The 13869-nt window shown below is 42.9% G+C and overlaps 1 protein-coding gene across 7 annotated transcripts in view; it reads left to right on the top strand.

The window, feature by feature from the left end:
- The window catches only part of dpp9 (dipeptidyl-peptidase 9), an 88280-nt gene that overhangs the window by 3887 nt on the left and 70524 nt on the right, over positions 1-13869 (top strand). Inside the window, exon 2 of one of the 7 annotated variants that reach the window (XM_048559939.2) lies at positions 12430-12507. The exons of the other annotated variants lie outside the window; for them this stretch is intronic. The gene's annotated coding sequence lies outside the window, so the exon portion shown is untranslated. The remainder of the gene's footprint in view (positions 1-12429; positions 12508-13869) is intronic. 7 annotated transcript variants of the gene reach the window in all.

Below are 13869 nucleotides of genomic sequence, written 5' to 3' on the forward strand. Positions count from 1 at the left end.
TCGTTAATGAAACAGAAAAATGTTAGCATGTAGTACCTAAGCCATGAGGATGGCAAATAGAATGTTGACCTTTATTGCATGAGAGGCGTTTTTGTTTGTAGAATGTAAGATTGCTGGCAAGGCCAGTGTTTATTGTCTCCTCTTAATTGCCCTTGAGAAGGAGGTGGTAAGCTGTCTCCTACAACTGCTGCAGTTCCTTGTGGTCTAGGTATGTTCACAGTGCTTTACAAAAGGTATTTCAAGATTTTGACCCTATAGCACTGAAGGATTGTTGATATAGTTCCAAGTCAGAAGGGTGGGTAACTTGCAGGGTCACTTACAGGTGATTTTCATGTGTATCTGCTGCCCTTGTCTCTCTAGGTGGCAGAGATAATAGCTCAAGTATGCCATTGCAGAAATGTTGGTGAGTCAATGCAGTACGTCTTTTGGATGCTACGCACTCCTGTCGTTGCAACGGAATTAAATGTTGAAAGTGGTGACTTGGATGTGGTCGAGATTTTTGAGTGTTGTTGGAGCTGCACTGTCCCAGACAAATGGAGAGAAATCCATTCCACTCTTGACTTGTGCCTTTTAGATGGTGCTTTTGAATGTAGGGAGTCAGATGGCGGTTTCACCTCTGAATGCCTAGCCCTTGACTTGCTCTTGTAGACACTGTTTATTGATATTTTTAATCAATCTGTTTAGACATGTGACATGCCTTTTGAAGCATTTGGGGCTTGAGCCCACCCCTGTTTGCCAGAAATAGGGATATTACCCCTGCACCACAAGAGCTCTGCCACAGTATTTTTATAATTTCTGGCCAGTGGCAAGCTCCAAGCTGTCAGAAATGGTAATCCCATCAAATGTTGAGATATGTATGAATTCTTCCCCCTTGCAGATGGGAGGGGATTTTAACTTTCCGGGCATAGACTTGTAGCATTGTACTATTCTGGAGAAAGTGTACTGTAAAGTTTGGTGCCAATGTCATTATAGTCAATGATTGAGAGATGGCGTTTATAGTAGACTGTGCCAAGTTAAATTCAGTAAATTGTGCAAGTTGTGATTCACCAGAATAACTTGACTTGGACGCAGGCATAGGTGGATGAGTTAGTAAGTTTGCAGATGACACTAAAGTTGGTGGAGTGGTGGACAGTGTGGAAGAATGTCGCAGGTTGCAGGAAGACTTGGATAAACTGCACAGTTGGGCTGAAAGGTGGCAAATGGAGTTCAATGCAGATAAATGTGAAGTGATTCACTTTGGGAAGCATAAAAGGAAGGCAGAATACCGGGTCAATGGAAAGATTCTTGGTAGTGTGGATGTGAAGGGTTCTTGGTGTCCATGTACATAGATCCCTGGAAGTTGCCACCCAGGTTGATAGTGCAGTTAAGAAGGCTTACGGTGTGTTACGTTTTATTGGTAGAGGGATTGAGTTCCAGAGCTGTGATGTCATGCTGCAACTGTACAAAACGCTAGTGCGGCCTAACTTGGAATAGTGCATACAGTTCTGGTCGCCCCATTACAGGAAGGATATGGAAGCATTGGAAAAGGTGCAGAGGAGATTTACCAGGATGTTGCCTGGTCTGGAGTGCAGGCCCTATGAAGAAAGGCTGAGGGACTTGGGTCTGCTCTCATTGGAGAGAAGGAGGCTAAGAGGGGATTTAATAGAGACATACAAGATGATCAAAGGATTAGATAGGATGGATGAGATACTTTTTCTAGGATGATGACGTCAGCTTGTACGAGGGGGCATGGCTACAAATTGAGGGGTGATAGATTTAAGACAGATGTCAGAGGCAGGTCCTTTACTCAGAGAGTGTTAAGGGCGTGGAACGCCCTGCCTGCCAATGTAGTTAACTCAGCCACATGAGGGGCATTTAAACAGTCCTTGGATAAGCATATGGATGATGATGGGATAGTGTAGGGTGATGGGCTTAGATTAGTTCACAGGTCGGCGCAACGTTGAGGGCCAAAGGGCCTGTTCTGCGTTATATTCTTCTAACTCAGCCTTTCAGGAAAGAAATAATGCTGAGTTTGATTGTTTGGGTTCTACATGACTTTAGTCCCCTGTGTGTCTGATGAGCCAAAAGTGGCCTGCCAACACATTCAGTTATAAAACAATCACTTAAGAAGCAAGACTGACACCATTCTCTCAGCTTGGAATTAGCAATAAATAAAAGCTTGTCAGTGTTAAGTTTGCAATCACAGAACTTAAAAACGCAATTGGATTTACTATCTCAGCTTGGGATTTGAATTTATTAACCTCCTAACACAAATGGTCTGAAAAAAGCTTAAAATATTGCTTTGCTTACTTTTATAGAATACTAAAATCATCAGACAGCATCCGTATTGCTCATTTCTTGTTTGTCAGGAGTAGCTGTAACAATAGGGTGGGATTAGCAACTGGTAAGTTTTCATTTCATCCAGATAGAACCTAGCTATTATGGAAGTGCAATGCAGACAATCTGTCGTCTTATTACAGTTCCAGTGCTGCTTTACTTTTAAAGAAGAGCAGACTCCCATACTCTTGATGTACACAGGATAGCAGGTGTAATACTTACTTTTTAACGCCAGCAAGGTTCAAAATCGGTATGGCACTACTAATTTCTGATCATCTACTGTCTATGTCAGTAGATAACTGACAATGACTGTGCTCCTGTAAAGGTGCAGGATGTGAATTTTTTGGTCAGTGTGACCTATTGGTGCTGTAGTGAACAGAGAAGAAGGTTATCTTAGAGTACAGTGGGACCTTGATCAGATGGGCCAGTGGACCGAGGAGTGGCAGGTGGAGTTTCTTCCAGAAAAATGTGAGGTGCTACATTCTGGTAGAGCAAATCAGTGCAGGACTTATATACTTAATGGTAAGGTCTTGATGAGTGTTGCCAAACAAGGGGACCTTGGAGTGCAGGTTCACAGTTTATTGAAAGTGGAGTCACAAGTAGACAGGGTAGTGAAGAAGGTGTTTGATGCGCTTTCCTTTACTGGTCAGTGCATTGACTATAGGAGTTGGGAGGCAATGTTGCAACTGTACAGGACATTGGTTAGGCCACTTTTTTGAAATACTGTGTGCGATTCTGGTCTCCATCCAAAAGGAAGATGTTGTTAAACTTGAAAGGGTTCTGAAAAGATTTACAAAGATCTTGCCAGAGTTTGGAGAGTATGAACTATAGGTAGAGGCTGAATAGACTGGGCCTCTGTTCCCTGGAACGTATGGAGGCTGAGGGGTGACCCTGCAGAAGTTTTTAAAATCTTGAGGGGCATGGATAGGATGAATAGCCAAGGTCTTTTCCTTAGGGTAGGGGTGTCCAAAACTAGAGGGCATAGGGTTAAGGTGAGAGGGGCAAGATTTAAAAGGGAACTAAGGAGCAGCTTTTTCACTTAGAGGATGGTGCATGCATGGAATGAACTGCCAGAGGAAGTGGCGGAGGCTGGTACAATTACAGTATTTAAAAGGCATCTGGATGGGTATCTGAATAGGAAGGGCTTAGAGGAATAGGGCCAAATGCTGGAAAATTAGACCAGATTAATTTAGGATATCTGGTTGGTGTAAACATATTGGATCAAAGAGTCTGTTTCTGTGCTCTACTTCTCAATGGCTCTATAACCTACATCTGATCAGTTGTTAGCTTGAGAAGAGCATTAACAGGTTCTTGTCTACAGACTACATAGCTGTCCTGCTGCTCTAATAGTGTAACATGAGGCCTGTGATGCACGGAAGAAATTTAGGTTGGCTTTATCACAGTTTGGCGTTAATAGAAACAACTACTTTTCAATTAAGTGTCTGTGTGGTGTGTTGATCTCGATATTTTCTACATAAGCAGGGACTTCTTTGATCTTTCTATAATCACTGTTTTGTACTGTGTTTATATTTTTAACAGGAACTTCAGATATGTTAGAAGTATGCATCAAATGTTTAGATTAGAACCTGTTGCACAACTGAAAAAATATTCAAAATAATTACGTGGGTGGAAGTGGAGATTGGTGAATTAATTGCAACTGAATTTAATAAAGAGGGTTTTTGCTTCTCGAGTGTTTGATTCTAAAGCAGGCTCTCTTCAGCAACCTGGACTTCCACCATTTAGAATGCATAGGTTAGGAACAGGGGTAGGCCTTTTGATCCATCGTGCCTTTCAGACCATTAATCGATCCCTTGGGTACATCAGGGATGATCAATGGAAAGAAGTGTGGAAGCTATTCAAGTCATCACAGCACCTCGTACTGTGACGTTTACATAAGAATGGCACAGAGCAGTGCCTCTTGGATCGGGAGAGGAGCAATGCCAAGAAATGGATAGAGTGGTCTTTGCTGTGAAAGACAAAGAGAAGAATGAAGAGTCATAGAAAGGTACAATGCAAAGTGTATTACATGTGACTGTAACTTCAGTACTGCATTAGTGGAATAACCTATGTTGAAAGGGGTCTGAACCAAGACATAGAACATAGAACATAGAACATAGAACAGTACAGCACAGAACAGGCCCTTCAGCCCACAATGTTGTGCCGACCATTGATCCTCATGGATGCACCCTCAAATTTCTGTGACCATATGCATGTCCAGCAGTCTCTTAAATGACCCCAATGACCTTGCTTCCACAACTGCTGCTGGCAACGCATTCCATGTTCTCACAACTCTCTGCGTAAAGAACCTGCCTCTGACATCCCCTCTATACTTTCCACCAACCAGCTTAAAACTATGACCCCTCGTGCTAGCCATTTCTGCCCTGGGAAATAGTCTCTGGCTATCGACTCTATCTATGCCTCTCATTATCTTGTATACCTCAATTAGGTCCCCTCTCCTCCTCCTTTTCTCCAATGAAAAGAGACCGAGCTCAGTCAACCTCTCTTCATAAGATAAGCCCTCCAGTCCAGGCAGCATCCTGGTAAACCTCCTCTGAACCCTCTCCAAAGCATCCACATCTTTCCTATAATAGGGCGCCCAGAACTGGACGCAGTATTCCAAGTGCGGTCTAACCAAAGTTTTATAGAGCTGCAACAAGATCTCACGACTCTTAAACTCAATCCCCCTGTTAATGGAAGCCAAAACACCATATGCTTTCTTAACAACCCTGTCCACTTGGGTGGCCATTTTAAGGGATCTATGTATCTGCACACCAAGATCCCTCTGTTCCTCCACGCTGCCAAGAATCCTATCCTTAATCCTGTACTCAGCTTTCAAATTCGACCTTCCAAAATGCATCACCTCGCATTTATCCAGGTTGAACTCCATCTGCCACCTCTCAGCCCATCTCTGCATCCTGTCAATGTCCCGCTGCAGCCTACAACAGCCCTCTACACTGTCAACGACACCTCCGACCTTTGTGTCGTCTGCAAACTTGCTGACCCATCCTTCAATTCCCTCGTCCAAGTCATTAATAAAAATTACAAACAGTAGAGGCCCAAGGACAGAGCCCTGTGGAACCCCACTCACCACTGACTTCCAGGCAGAATATTTTCCTTCTACTACCACTCGCTGTCTTCTGTTGGCCAGCCAATTCTGTATCCAAGCAGCTAAGTTCCCCTGTATCCCATTCCTCCTGACCTTCTGAATGAGCCTTCCATGGGGAACCTTATCAAATGCCTTACTGAAGTCCATATACACCACATCCACAGCTTGACCCTCATCAACCTTACTAGTCACATCCTCAAAAAACTCGATAAGGTTTGTAAGGCATGACCTACCCCTCACAAAGCCGTGTTGACTGTATTTGATCAAGCCATGCTCTTCCAGATGGTCATAAATCTTATCCCTCAGAATCCTTTCTAACACCTTGCAGACGACAGACGTGAGACTTACCGGTCTATAATTGCCGGGGATTTCCCTATTTCCTTTCTTGAAGAGAGGAATTACATTTGCCTCTCTCCAGTCCTCAGGTACGACTCCAGTGGAGAGCGAGGATGCAAAGATCTTCGCAAGTGGCGAAGCAATTGCATTTCTCGCTTCCCAAAGCAGCCGAGGACAAATCTGATCCGGGCCTGGCGACTTGTCAATCTTAATGTTTGACAAAATTTTCAGTACATCAGCTTCCTCTATCTCTATCCATTCCAGCATGCACACCTGCTCTTCAAAGGTTTCATTCACTACACAGGTCGTTTCTTTCGTAAAGACAGAAGCAAAAAACTCATTTAGGGCTTCCCCTACCTCCTCAGGCTCCACACACAAGTTCCCTATGCTATCCCTGATCGGCCCTACTCTTTCTTTGACCATTCTCTTATTCCTCACGTAAGTGTAAAATGCCTTTGTGTTTTCCCGGATTCCTTCTGCCAAGCCTTTCTCGTGCCCCCTCCTGGCTCTCCTCAGACCATTTTTGAGCTCCTTCCTTGCCTGCATGTAATCCTCTCTAGCTGAACTTGACCCTAGCTTCCTCCACCTTATGTAAGCTACCTTCTTCCTTTTCACTAGAAGCTCCACCGCTCTCGTCATCCAAGGTTCCTTTATCTTACCCCGTCTTGCCTGTCTCAGAGGGACATATTTACTCATCACTCCCAACAACTGTTCCTTAAACCATCTCCACATGTCTATAGTTCCCTTACCATGGAACAACTGCTCCCAGTCCATGCTTCCTAACTCGTGTCTAATCGCATCATAGTTTCCTCTTCCCCAATTAAATATCCTCCCATTCTGCCTAATCCTCTCCTTCTCCATAGCTATGTAGAATGAGAGAGTGTTATGGTCACTATCACCAAAATGCTCTCCCACCACAAGATCTGATACCTGCCCCGGCTCGTTTCCGAGCACCAAGTCTAGAATGGCCTCTCCCCTCGTCGGCCTGTCAACGTACTGCGTTAGGAAACCCTCCTGAACACACCTTACAAAAACAGCTCCATTCAAATCTTCTGCTCGAAGGAGGTTCCAATCAATATTAGGAAAGTTAAAGTCACCCATTACAACAACCCTACTGCGTCCACACTTTTCCAAAATCTGTCGACCTATGCTTTCTACAATCTCCCTGCTGCTATTGGGGGGCCTGTAGTAAACCCCTAACGAGGTGACTACTCCCTTGCTGTTCCTAATTTCCACCCATACTGACTCAGTAGGCAGATCTTCCTCGACAATGGAAGCTTCTGTAGCTGTGATACCCTCTCTGATTAGTAGTGCTACACCCCCTCCTCTTTTTCCCCCCTCCCTATTCTTTTTAAATGTTCTAAACCCTGGAATATCCAGCAACCATTCCAGCCCATGAGAAACCCATGTCTCACATGATGGGAATCGATCAGATATATTCATTTGTCAGTCATTTGTGACAATGAATTAAGTTTTAGGAATCATGTGGAATATGACTTGTTCAGCCTTTCTGTCTACTTAGCAATTTGCAATACATGGTGAAGTGCGGCTGCGGATTTCATAATATGGATGCAATCTCAAAATAAGAGCTGAATGATTTAGGACTGATTTGAAGAAGATTTCTGAATCTTTGCTGAGCTGACGTTGCTGAATCTTTGGAATTCTGTATCTCAGAGACATATGCTGTCTCAGCTATTGAATATTTTCAAGGCACTTTGATAGATGTTTTTAATATGTAGAAATTTAGGCAAACAGACAATGCCATTGAGGTAGAACATCATTCATGATCTTGTTGGTGGAGAGCTCGATGGGTTGAAGAGCCAATTCCGACTGCTAATACGAATATGAGAAACAGGAGAATGTGTAGGTAATAGGGCTTGGCTGTACCATTTATTAAAACCACAGCTTGGCAAGAGAATGGAATTTGAGGTCCCTTCCTTGTAACCTAGAGTCCTGCAGATCAGACATCTGTATTTCAGCCTTGAAATATGCTCGATGACCCTGTCACCACAGCTGTCTGGGGAAGAAATTTTTCTTCATCTCCATCTGAAATGAGAGATTCCTTGTTCTGGACCTTGGTCCTGATGACTAACTTACTGCATGGAGGGAACATTATCTCTGCATCTACCTTGCTGAATCTCCTGAGAATCTTGTTTTCTTGTTCTTCTAAACTCCAAGAGTATAGGCCTAACCTACTCAACATTTCCTCCTAAATTGTGACAATAGCCATATTTTCTGCCCTCCCGGATTAATGGGAGTGAATGAGCGAGAAGAAAGAGGAATGGATCACACCTTCTTGGATGTGTACCAATGCTGTTCATGGATCACACTGGTCAGAAAGTCAGTTTTCTCTGTTCCCCCACCCGCCCCCCACTCTCCCTCTGTGTCTCTCCCCATACGCCCAGAATACATTAAGACCAAGCCTGATATCTGAAATTCCATGATGCTGAACCAGTTCCTGTAGTCATGTCCTGATCAGTACTGTTTTAAAATAAAATATTAATCTAATTAAATCTGCATTTCATAAGTGTTCCGCACTGCCATTAAGAATTCTTACAAAAGTAATTTATAATTTTTCAATATACATCTTCATACATTTTACCTCAGGATATCACAGGATGTGCAAACTCTGTGTAATATATTAGACCATGTTTAAATTTATACTGCTGAGTACTATGCTGTCCTGTCCAAGGATCACTCTTTTAACTTTTTACGGAAAGCAGAAGCAGTTTATCCTTCTGTTCAACCTGTGCAATCCTGTGACTGTTGGTTAAATAATGAATCTGTTTTGAGTCAGTTGATATCCACAGGCACTGCAAGCTATGGATTTTTTTTGCACACTCGAGCCAATATGACCTCACCTAATTTCGACAAATTAACTATGCTGTGAGTGTGATGTCCAAATCATTCTTTGGATCTCACTACCACCTACCCCTATGTCAAGGGTATCGACACCACTCTACTGGCTGGAGTCTGCTTAAATCAATACAGATTGAGTCAGACTTAAATATGTGTAGTTCATGTCTCAGCTTTATACCACGTGAAGTATGAATTCAAAAAGCATTTTTTTGTTGAAACTTGAGAACAGTGTCGTTTGTTTAGTTGAAGCACTATGAATTTGTGTGGAGGGTTTTATTTGGGGCAGCGACCACCCACATGTGATGGTTAGGACCACAGAACACTTGGGCACATTTCAAGTGATACATTCCTGGAAAGGGTCAAATTCCAAGGATTTTCCAGTCAGAAACAGCTATTTTTAGATGTGGATCTGTAGGCAATGCTAGTCTGAAGTCCTGGACTTTGTGCAAACTGGTAAGGTAGGCTGTTAGGTAAGTTTTAATCTGTGCTGTGACCACTATTAAAAACCAAAGGCAGTGGAAATGTCAAAAGAATTAACAGTAAGAAAATACTAAAGTAATCTCATTAGAGCATGGTTTTAATTAGAGTATTTGGACCAGTTGTAGATTTTCAATAAATGTTAATGCTGGATTGTTACAGTTTGATGCCTTTGTAAGTAGATACTTTGAAATGCCATGCTATGAAAGGATATGCTGGTAAATAGAGACCCGCAGGTCCTTATTCACATTGAGTTGGGATTACCTGCTGCAGAGAGGAATGATTGACCATTAGCAAATAGACAACTGGGCATACTTTGAGATGCAAGTGAAAACAGCTTGGAGATTTGTCTCCTCAAGATGAAAACAAGCAAGAAGACAGAGTATATGCTGAAATGTGAAGGGGCAGAATTTGGTAGAAAGTATGAACTGCCATGGAAATCATAGTACTATCTGTCAATCTGAGTTTGTAGTTTTTAATTAATTTGGGGCATGTGGATTTTATTGGCTAGGCCAATATTTATTATCAATCCCTAATTGACATTGTGAAGATGGTGGTCAACATTGTCTTTGAATCATTGCCGTTCATTCGGTGTAGTTACACCCACAGTCTTGTCAGGGAGGGAGTTCCAGGAGTTTGACCCAGAGGCAATGAACATCTTTCCAAGTCAGGATGATCAGTGGCTTGGAAAGGTGCCTACAGTGGTGATGTTTCCATTTATGTGCTACGCTGCCCAACAGGTATTGTCTGGGGATTGGAAGGTGCTGTCTTGGCAGTCTGAGTGAATTCCTGCAGACTGCAGATGGTACACACCGCTGTTGCTGAGCATCAGTGGTGGAAGGAGTGAATGTGAATTTTGGATTTGGTGCCAGTCAAACAGGCTTTGTTGTCCTTGGGTAGTGTCAAGCTTCTTGAGTCTATTGATCAGCACTGATCCAGGCAAGTAGGGAATATTCCATCACAGCTTTGACTTATGCCTTGTAAATGGTGAGCAGGCTTTGGGGACTCCTTAGTTGAGTTACTTCCTGTACGTTACCTAATCTCTGACCTGCTGAAATAGACACAGTATTTATATGATTGGTCCAATGCAACAGCTGGGCAATGATAGTCCTCAGAATGTAGATAGTGGGAGATTGTGATGATAATGCCATTGAATCTCAAGGTACAATGGTTAGATTCTCTCTTATTGGAGATGGGTCATTGCCTGGCACTTGCTTGCAAATTATCCAGATCTTGCTGCATTTGGACATGGACTGCTTAGGCATCTGAGGAGCCATGAATCGTGCTGATCGTACAATCATCCGTTGACATGACACCAAGATTGGTGGAGTAGCAGATAGTGAAGGGGACTGTCAGAGATTACAGCAGAATGTAGATAGATTGGAGAGTTGGGCGGATAAATGGCACATGGTGTTCAATCTGGGCAAATGCGAGGTGATGTATTTTGGAAGATCTAATTCAAGAGCGAACTATACAGTAAATGGAAATGTCCTAGGGAAAATTGATGTACAGAGAGATCTGGGTGTCCAGGTCCATTGTTCCCTGCAGGTGGCAATGTAGGTCAATAGGGTGGTCAAGAAAGCACACGGCATGCTTTCCTTCATCGGACAGGGTATTGAGTACAAGAGTTGGCAGGTCATGTTACAGTTGTATAAGACTTTGGTTCGGCCACATTTAGAGTACTGCGTACAGTTCTGGTCGCCACATTACCAAAAAGATGTGGATGCTTTGGAGAGGGTGCAGAGGAGGTTCACCAGGATGTTGCCCGGTATGGAGGGCGCTAGCTGTAAAAGAAAGGTTGAGTAGATTAGGATTATTTTCATTAGAAAGATGGAGATTGAGGGGGGACCTGATTGAGGTCTACAAGATCATGAGGGGTATAGACAAGGTGGATAGCAAGAAGCTTTTTCCCAGAGTGGGGGACTCAATTACTAGGGGTCATGAGTTCAAAGTGAGAGGAGGAATGTTTATGGGAGATATGCATGGAAAATTCTTTATGCAGAGGGTGGTGGGTGCCTGGAACGCGTTGCCAGCGGAGGTGGTAGACGCAGACACGTTAGTGTCTTTTAAGATGTATCTGGACAAGTACATGGATAGGCAGGGAGCAAAGGATACAGACTCTTAGAAAATAGATGATAGGCTTAGACAGAGGGTCTCGATCGGAGCAGGCTTGGAGGGCCGAAGGACCTGTTCCTGTGCTTTAATTTTCTTTGTTCTTTGTTCTTTGACATCTACATCTCTGGGAAGTCATTGATGAAACAGTAGAAGATGGTTGTGCCTAGAACTCCAATGAGCTTCTGCAGTGATGTTATCGAGCTGAAATCACTAACTTCCAGCAATCACAATCGTATTCAGTTTTGCTAGGGCTGTTTGATGCCGCACTTGGTCAGATGTGGACTTGATATCAAGGGCAGTCACTCTTATTTCCTCTTTGGAGTTCAGCTGTTTTTCTCCATGTTTGGACTAAGGTTGTAATGTGGTCAGGAGCTAAGTTCCCAGTGAAACCCAAGCAAGCTGATTAAGTGCTGCTTGATAGCACTGATGACACTTTCCATCTCTTGATTGATTGCCAAGAGTAGACTGGGGTGGTTATTGGCTGGATTTGTGGTTTTTTTTAAATGTGCAGGTCAGAAGTGGGCAATGTTCCTTATGCTGGGCAGTTTCTTGTGCTGCAGCTATACTGGAACAGCTTAGCAAATGTTGCAAATTCTGGAACATGTCTTCAATATCACAACTGGAATATTGTCAGGGCCCGTAGCCTTTGCAATGTGCAGCCTCTTCAGCCATTTCTTCATATCATGTGGAGTGAATCAAATTTGCTGAAAGCTGGCATCTATGATGCAGGGGACATCAAGAAGAGGCTGAGGCCGATCATCAGCTTGGCACTTATGGCTGAAGATTATGGCAAATACTTCAGCCTTAGCTTCTGCGCCGTTGTGCTGGGATCTGTTATCAATGAAAATGAGGTTATTTGTGTTGCTGCCATCTCCAGTCAGTCCATCACCATCCACACTTGTGGTTGGACTCCAGAACTTAAATCTGTTCTGTTGGCTATGGACTCACTTGGCTGTTTCCACACTGTATGTATTCGATGATACTATGTCTGTCACTTGAGCTTATACTGTTTGATGTGCAACTAGTCCTGTGGCATGTGTTCAAGTTGATATCTCAGTTTTTGATATGCTTAGGACTGCTCATAGCATGCCCTCCTGTTACCCCCCTGAACTACTGTTGAACCCTTGCTTAATGGTAAAGGTGTGTGAATCTTTGAGATGGAGAGCAATAAGCATCATGTTGGAGTTTTAATTCTGTTATTAATGAAGTTTCTTCATCAGCTGATTCAGCAACAATTCCAGCACGGGATGATGACTTTTGACTATTGAAAGGAAGGAACAGTTTCCAGTGTTAATAAGGTAAAGTTTCACCACTTAAAATCTACAGTTAAAGTAATTAAGAGAGAAAACAGATTACTCTGTTTCTAATAGTTGAAATTTTTGAACCACTTAGAGGTTTATAAAACCATGAGGGGCTTGGACAGGTCTTTTCCTGGATCAGGTGAGTCTAAAGCTAGAGGGCTTAGGTTTAAGGTGAGAATGGAAAGATTTAAAAGGGACCTAAGAGGCAACATTTTCTCAACAGAAGGTGGTGTTTGTATGGAATGGACTTCCAGGGGAAGTGGTGGAGGGGGGTACAATAACTACATTTTAAAAGCACCTGGTGGCTATATGAATATGAAGGCTTTCGAGCAAAAGTGGCCAAATGCTCTCACTTGATTAATTTAGGATATCTAGTTGACATGGGTAAGTTGGACCGTAGGATCTGTTTCCATGCTGCACGGCTCTGAGTCTATGTCGAGTAGGGATAGGCCAGGTCACAAGTTTCCAGATTGTGGTGGAATGTAATTCTCTTGCAGATCCACTATTGTGTATCCAGGAGGCACTATAGTCAGGCATTGTTACATCTGTTTGAAACTTATTCCATTTGACACGATGGTCGTTCCACACAATATGGTAGAGGGTATCAACATTGTGAATACAGGGCTTCACTTCCGCATGGGCTATGTGAAGGTCAATCCTACCAAAACTGTCATGGCCAGGTATATCTACAGCAGACATGTTGATGAGAATGAGGTCAGGTATGTTTGGTTCCTCTTGTTGGGTTCCTCACCACCTGCCACAGATCCAGTTGAATAGTTAGGTCTTTTAGGAATCAGCCAGCATGATCACTGGACATTGAAGTTCTTGCCACCTTCAATAGTTTTTCCAAACAGTGCATAACAGAGAAATACTGATTCATCAGCTGAGATATACTGAGAATGACCTGAGCTTGAATTCGAGAATATAAATAGTGAAATTTGAAACTGAGTAATCAGGAATTAAAACTCTAATTATGTCCATTAAATCTTTGTTGTAAAAATATATCTGGTTCACCAGTGCCAATTTGAGAAGGAAATTTGCTGTCCTTACATGGCTTGGTGTACATGATCCCTGACTCTCAGCTATCCGCTGAGATGGCCTCGCAAACCACTCAATTGTATCCAACTGCTAAAAAGTTATCAATACGCCTAAACTGAGTGAACCATCTAGCCTTAATTTAGACACAAGGCAACAGCAAAATTGCAAACTTACACCTCTCAATCTTGCAAGGTCCTCCATACGAACATCTGGAGGTTACTGCTAAAATTGAAAGGTCTTGCAGACTAGAAATCAGCAGCTTGACACAGTCATAGTTTGCAGAATCTTACTTTACTGTCCATTTTCCAGACAATGCCATTA

The sequence above is a fragment of the Stegostoma tigrinum genome, chromosome 30 (assembly GCF_030684315.1).
Source record: "Stegostoma tigrinum isolate sSteTig4 chromosome 30, sSteTig4.hap1, whole genome shotgun sequence".
Classification (NCBI taxonomy): domain Eukaryota; kingdom Metazoa; phylum Chordata; class Chondrichthyes; order Orectolobiformes; family Stegostomatidae; genus Stegostoma; species Stegostoma tigrinum.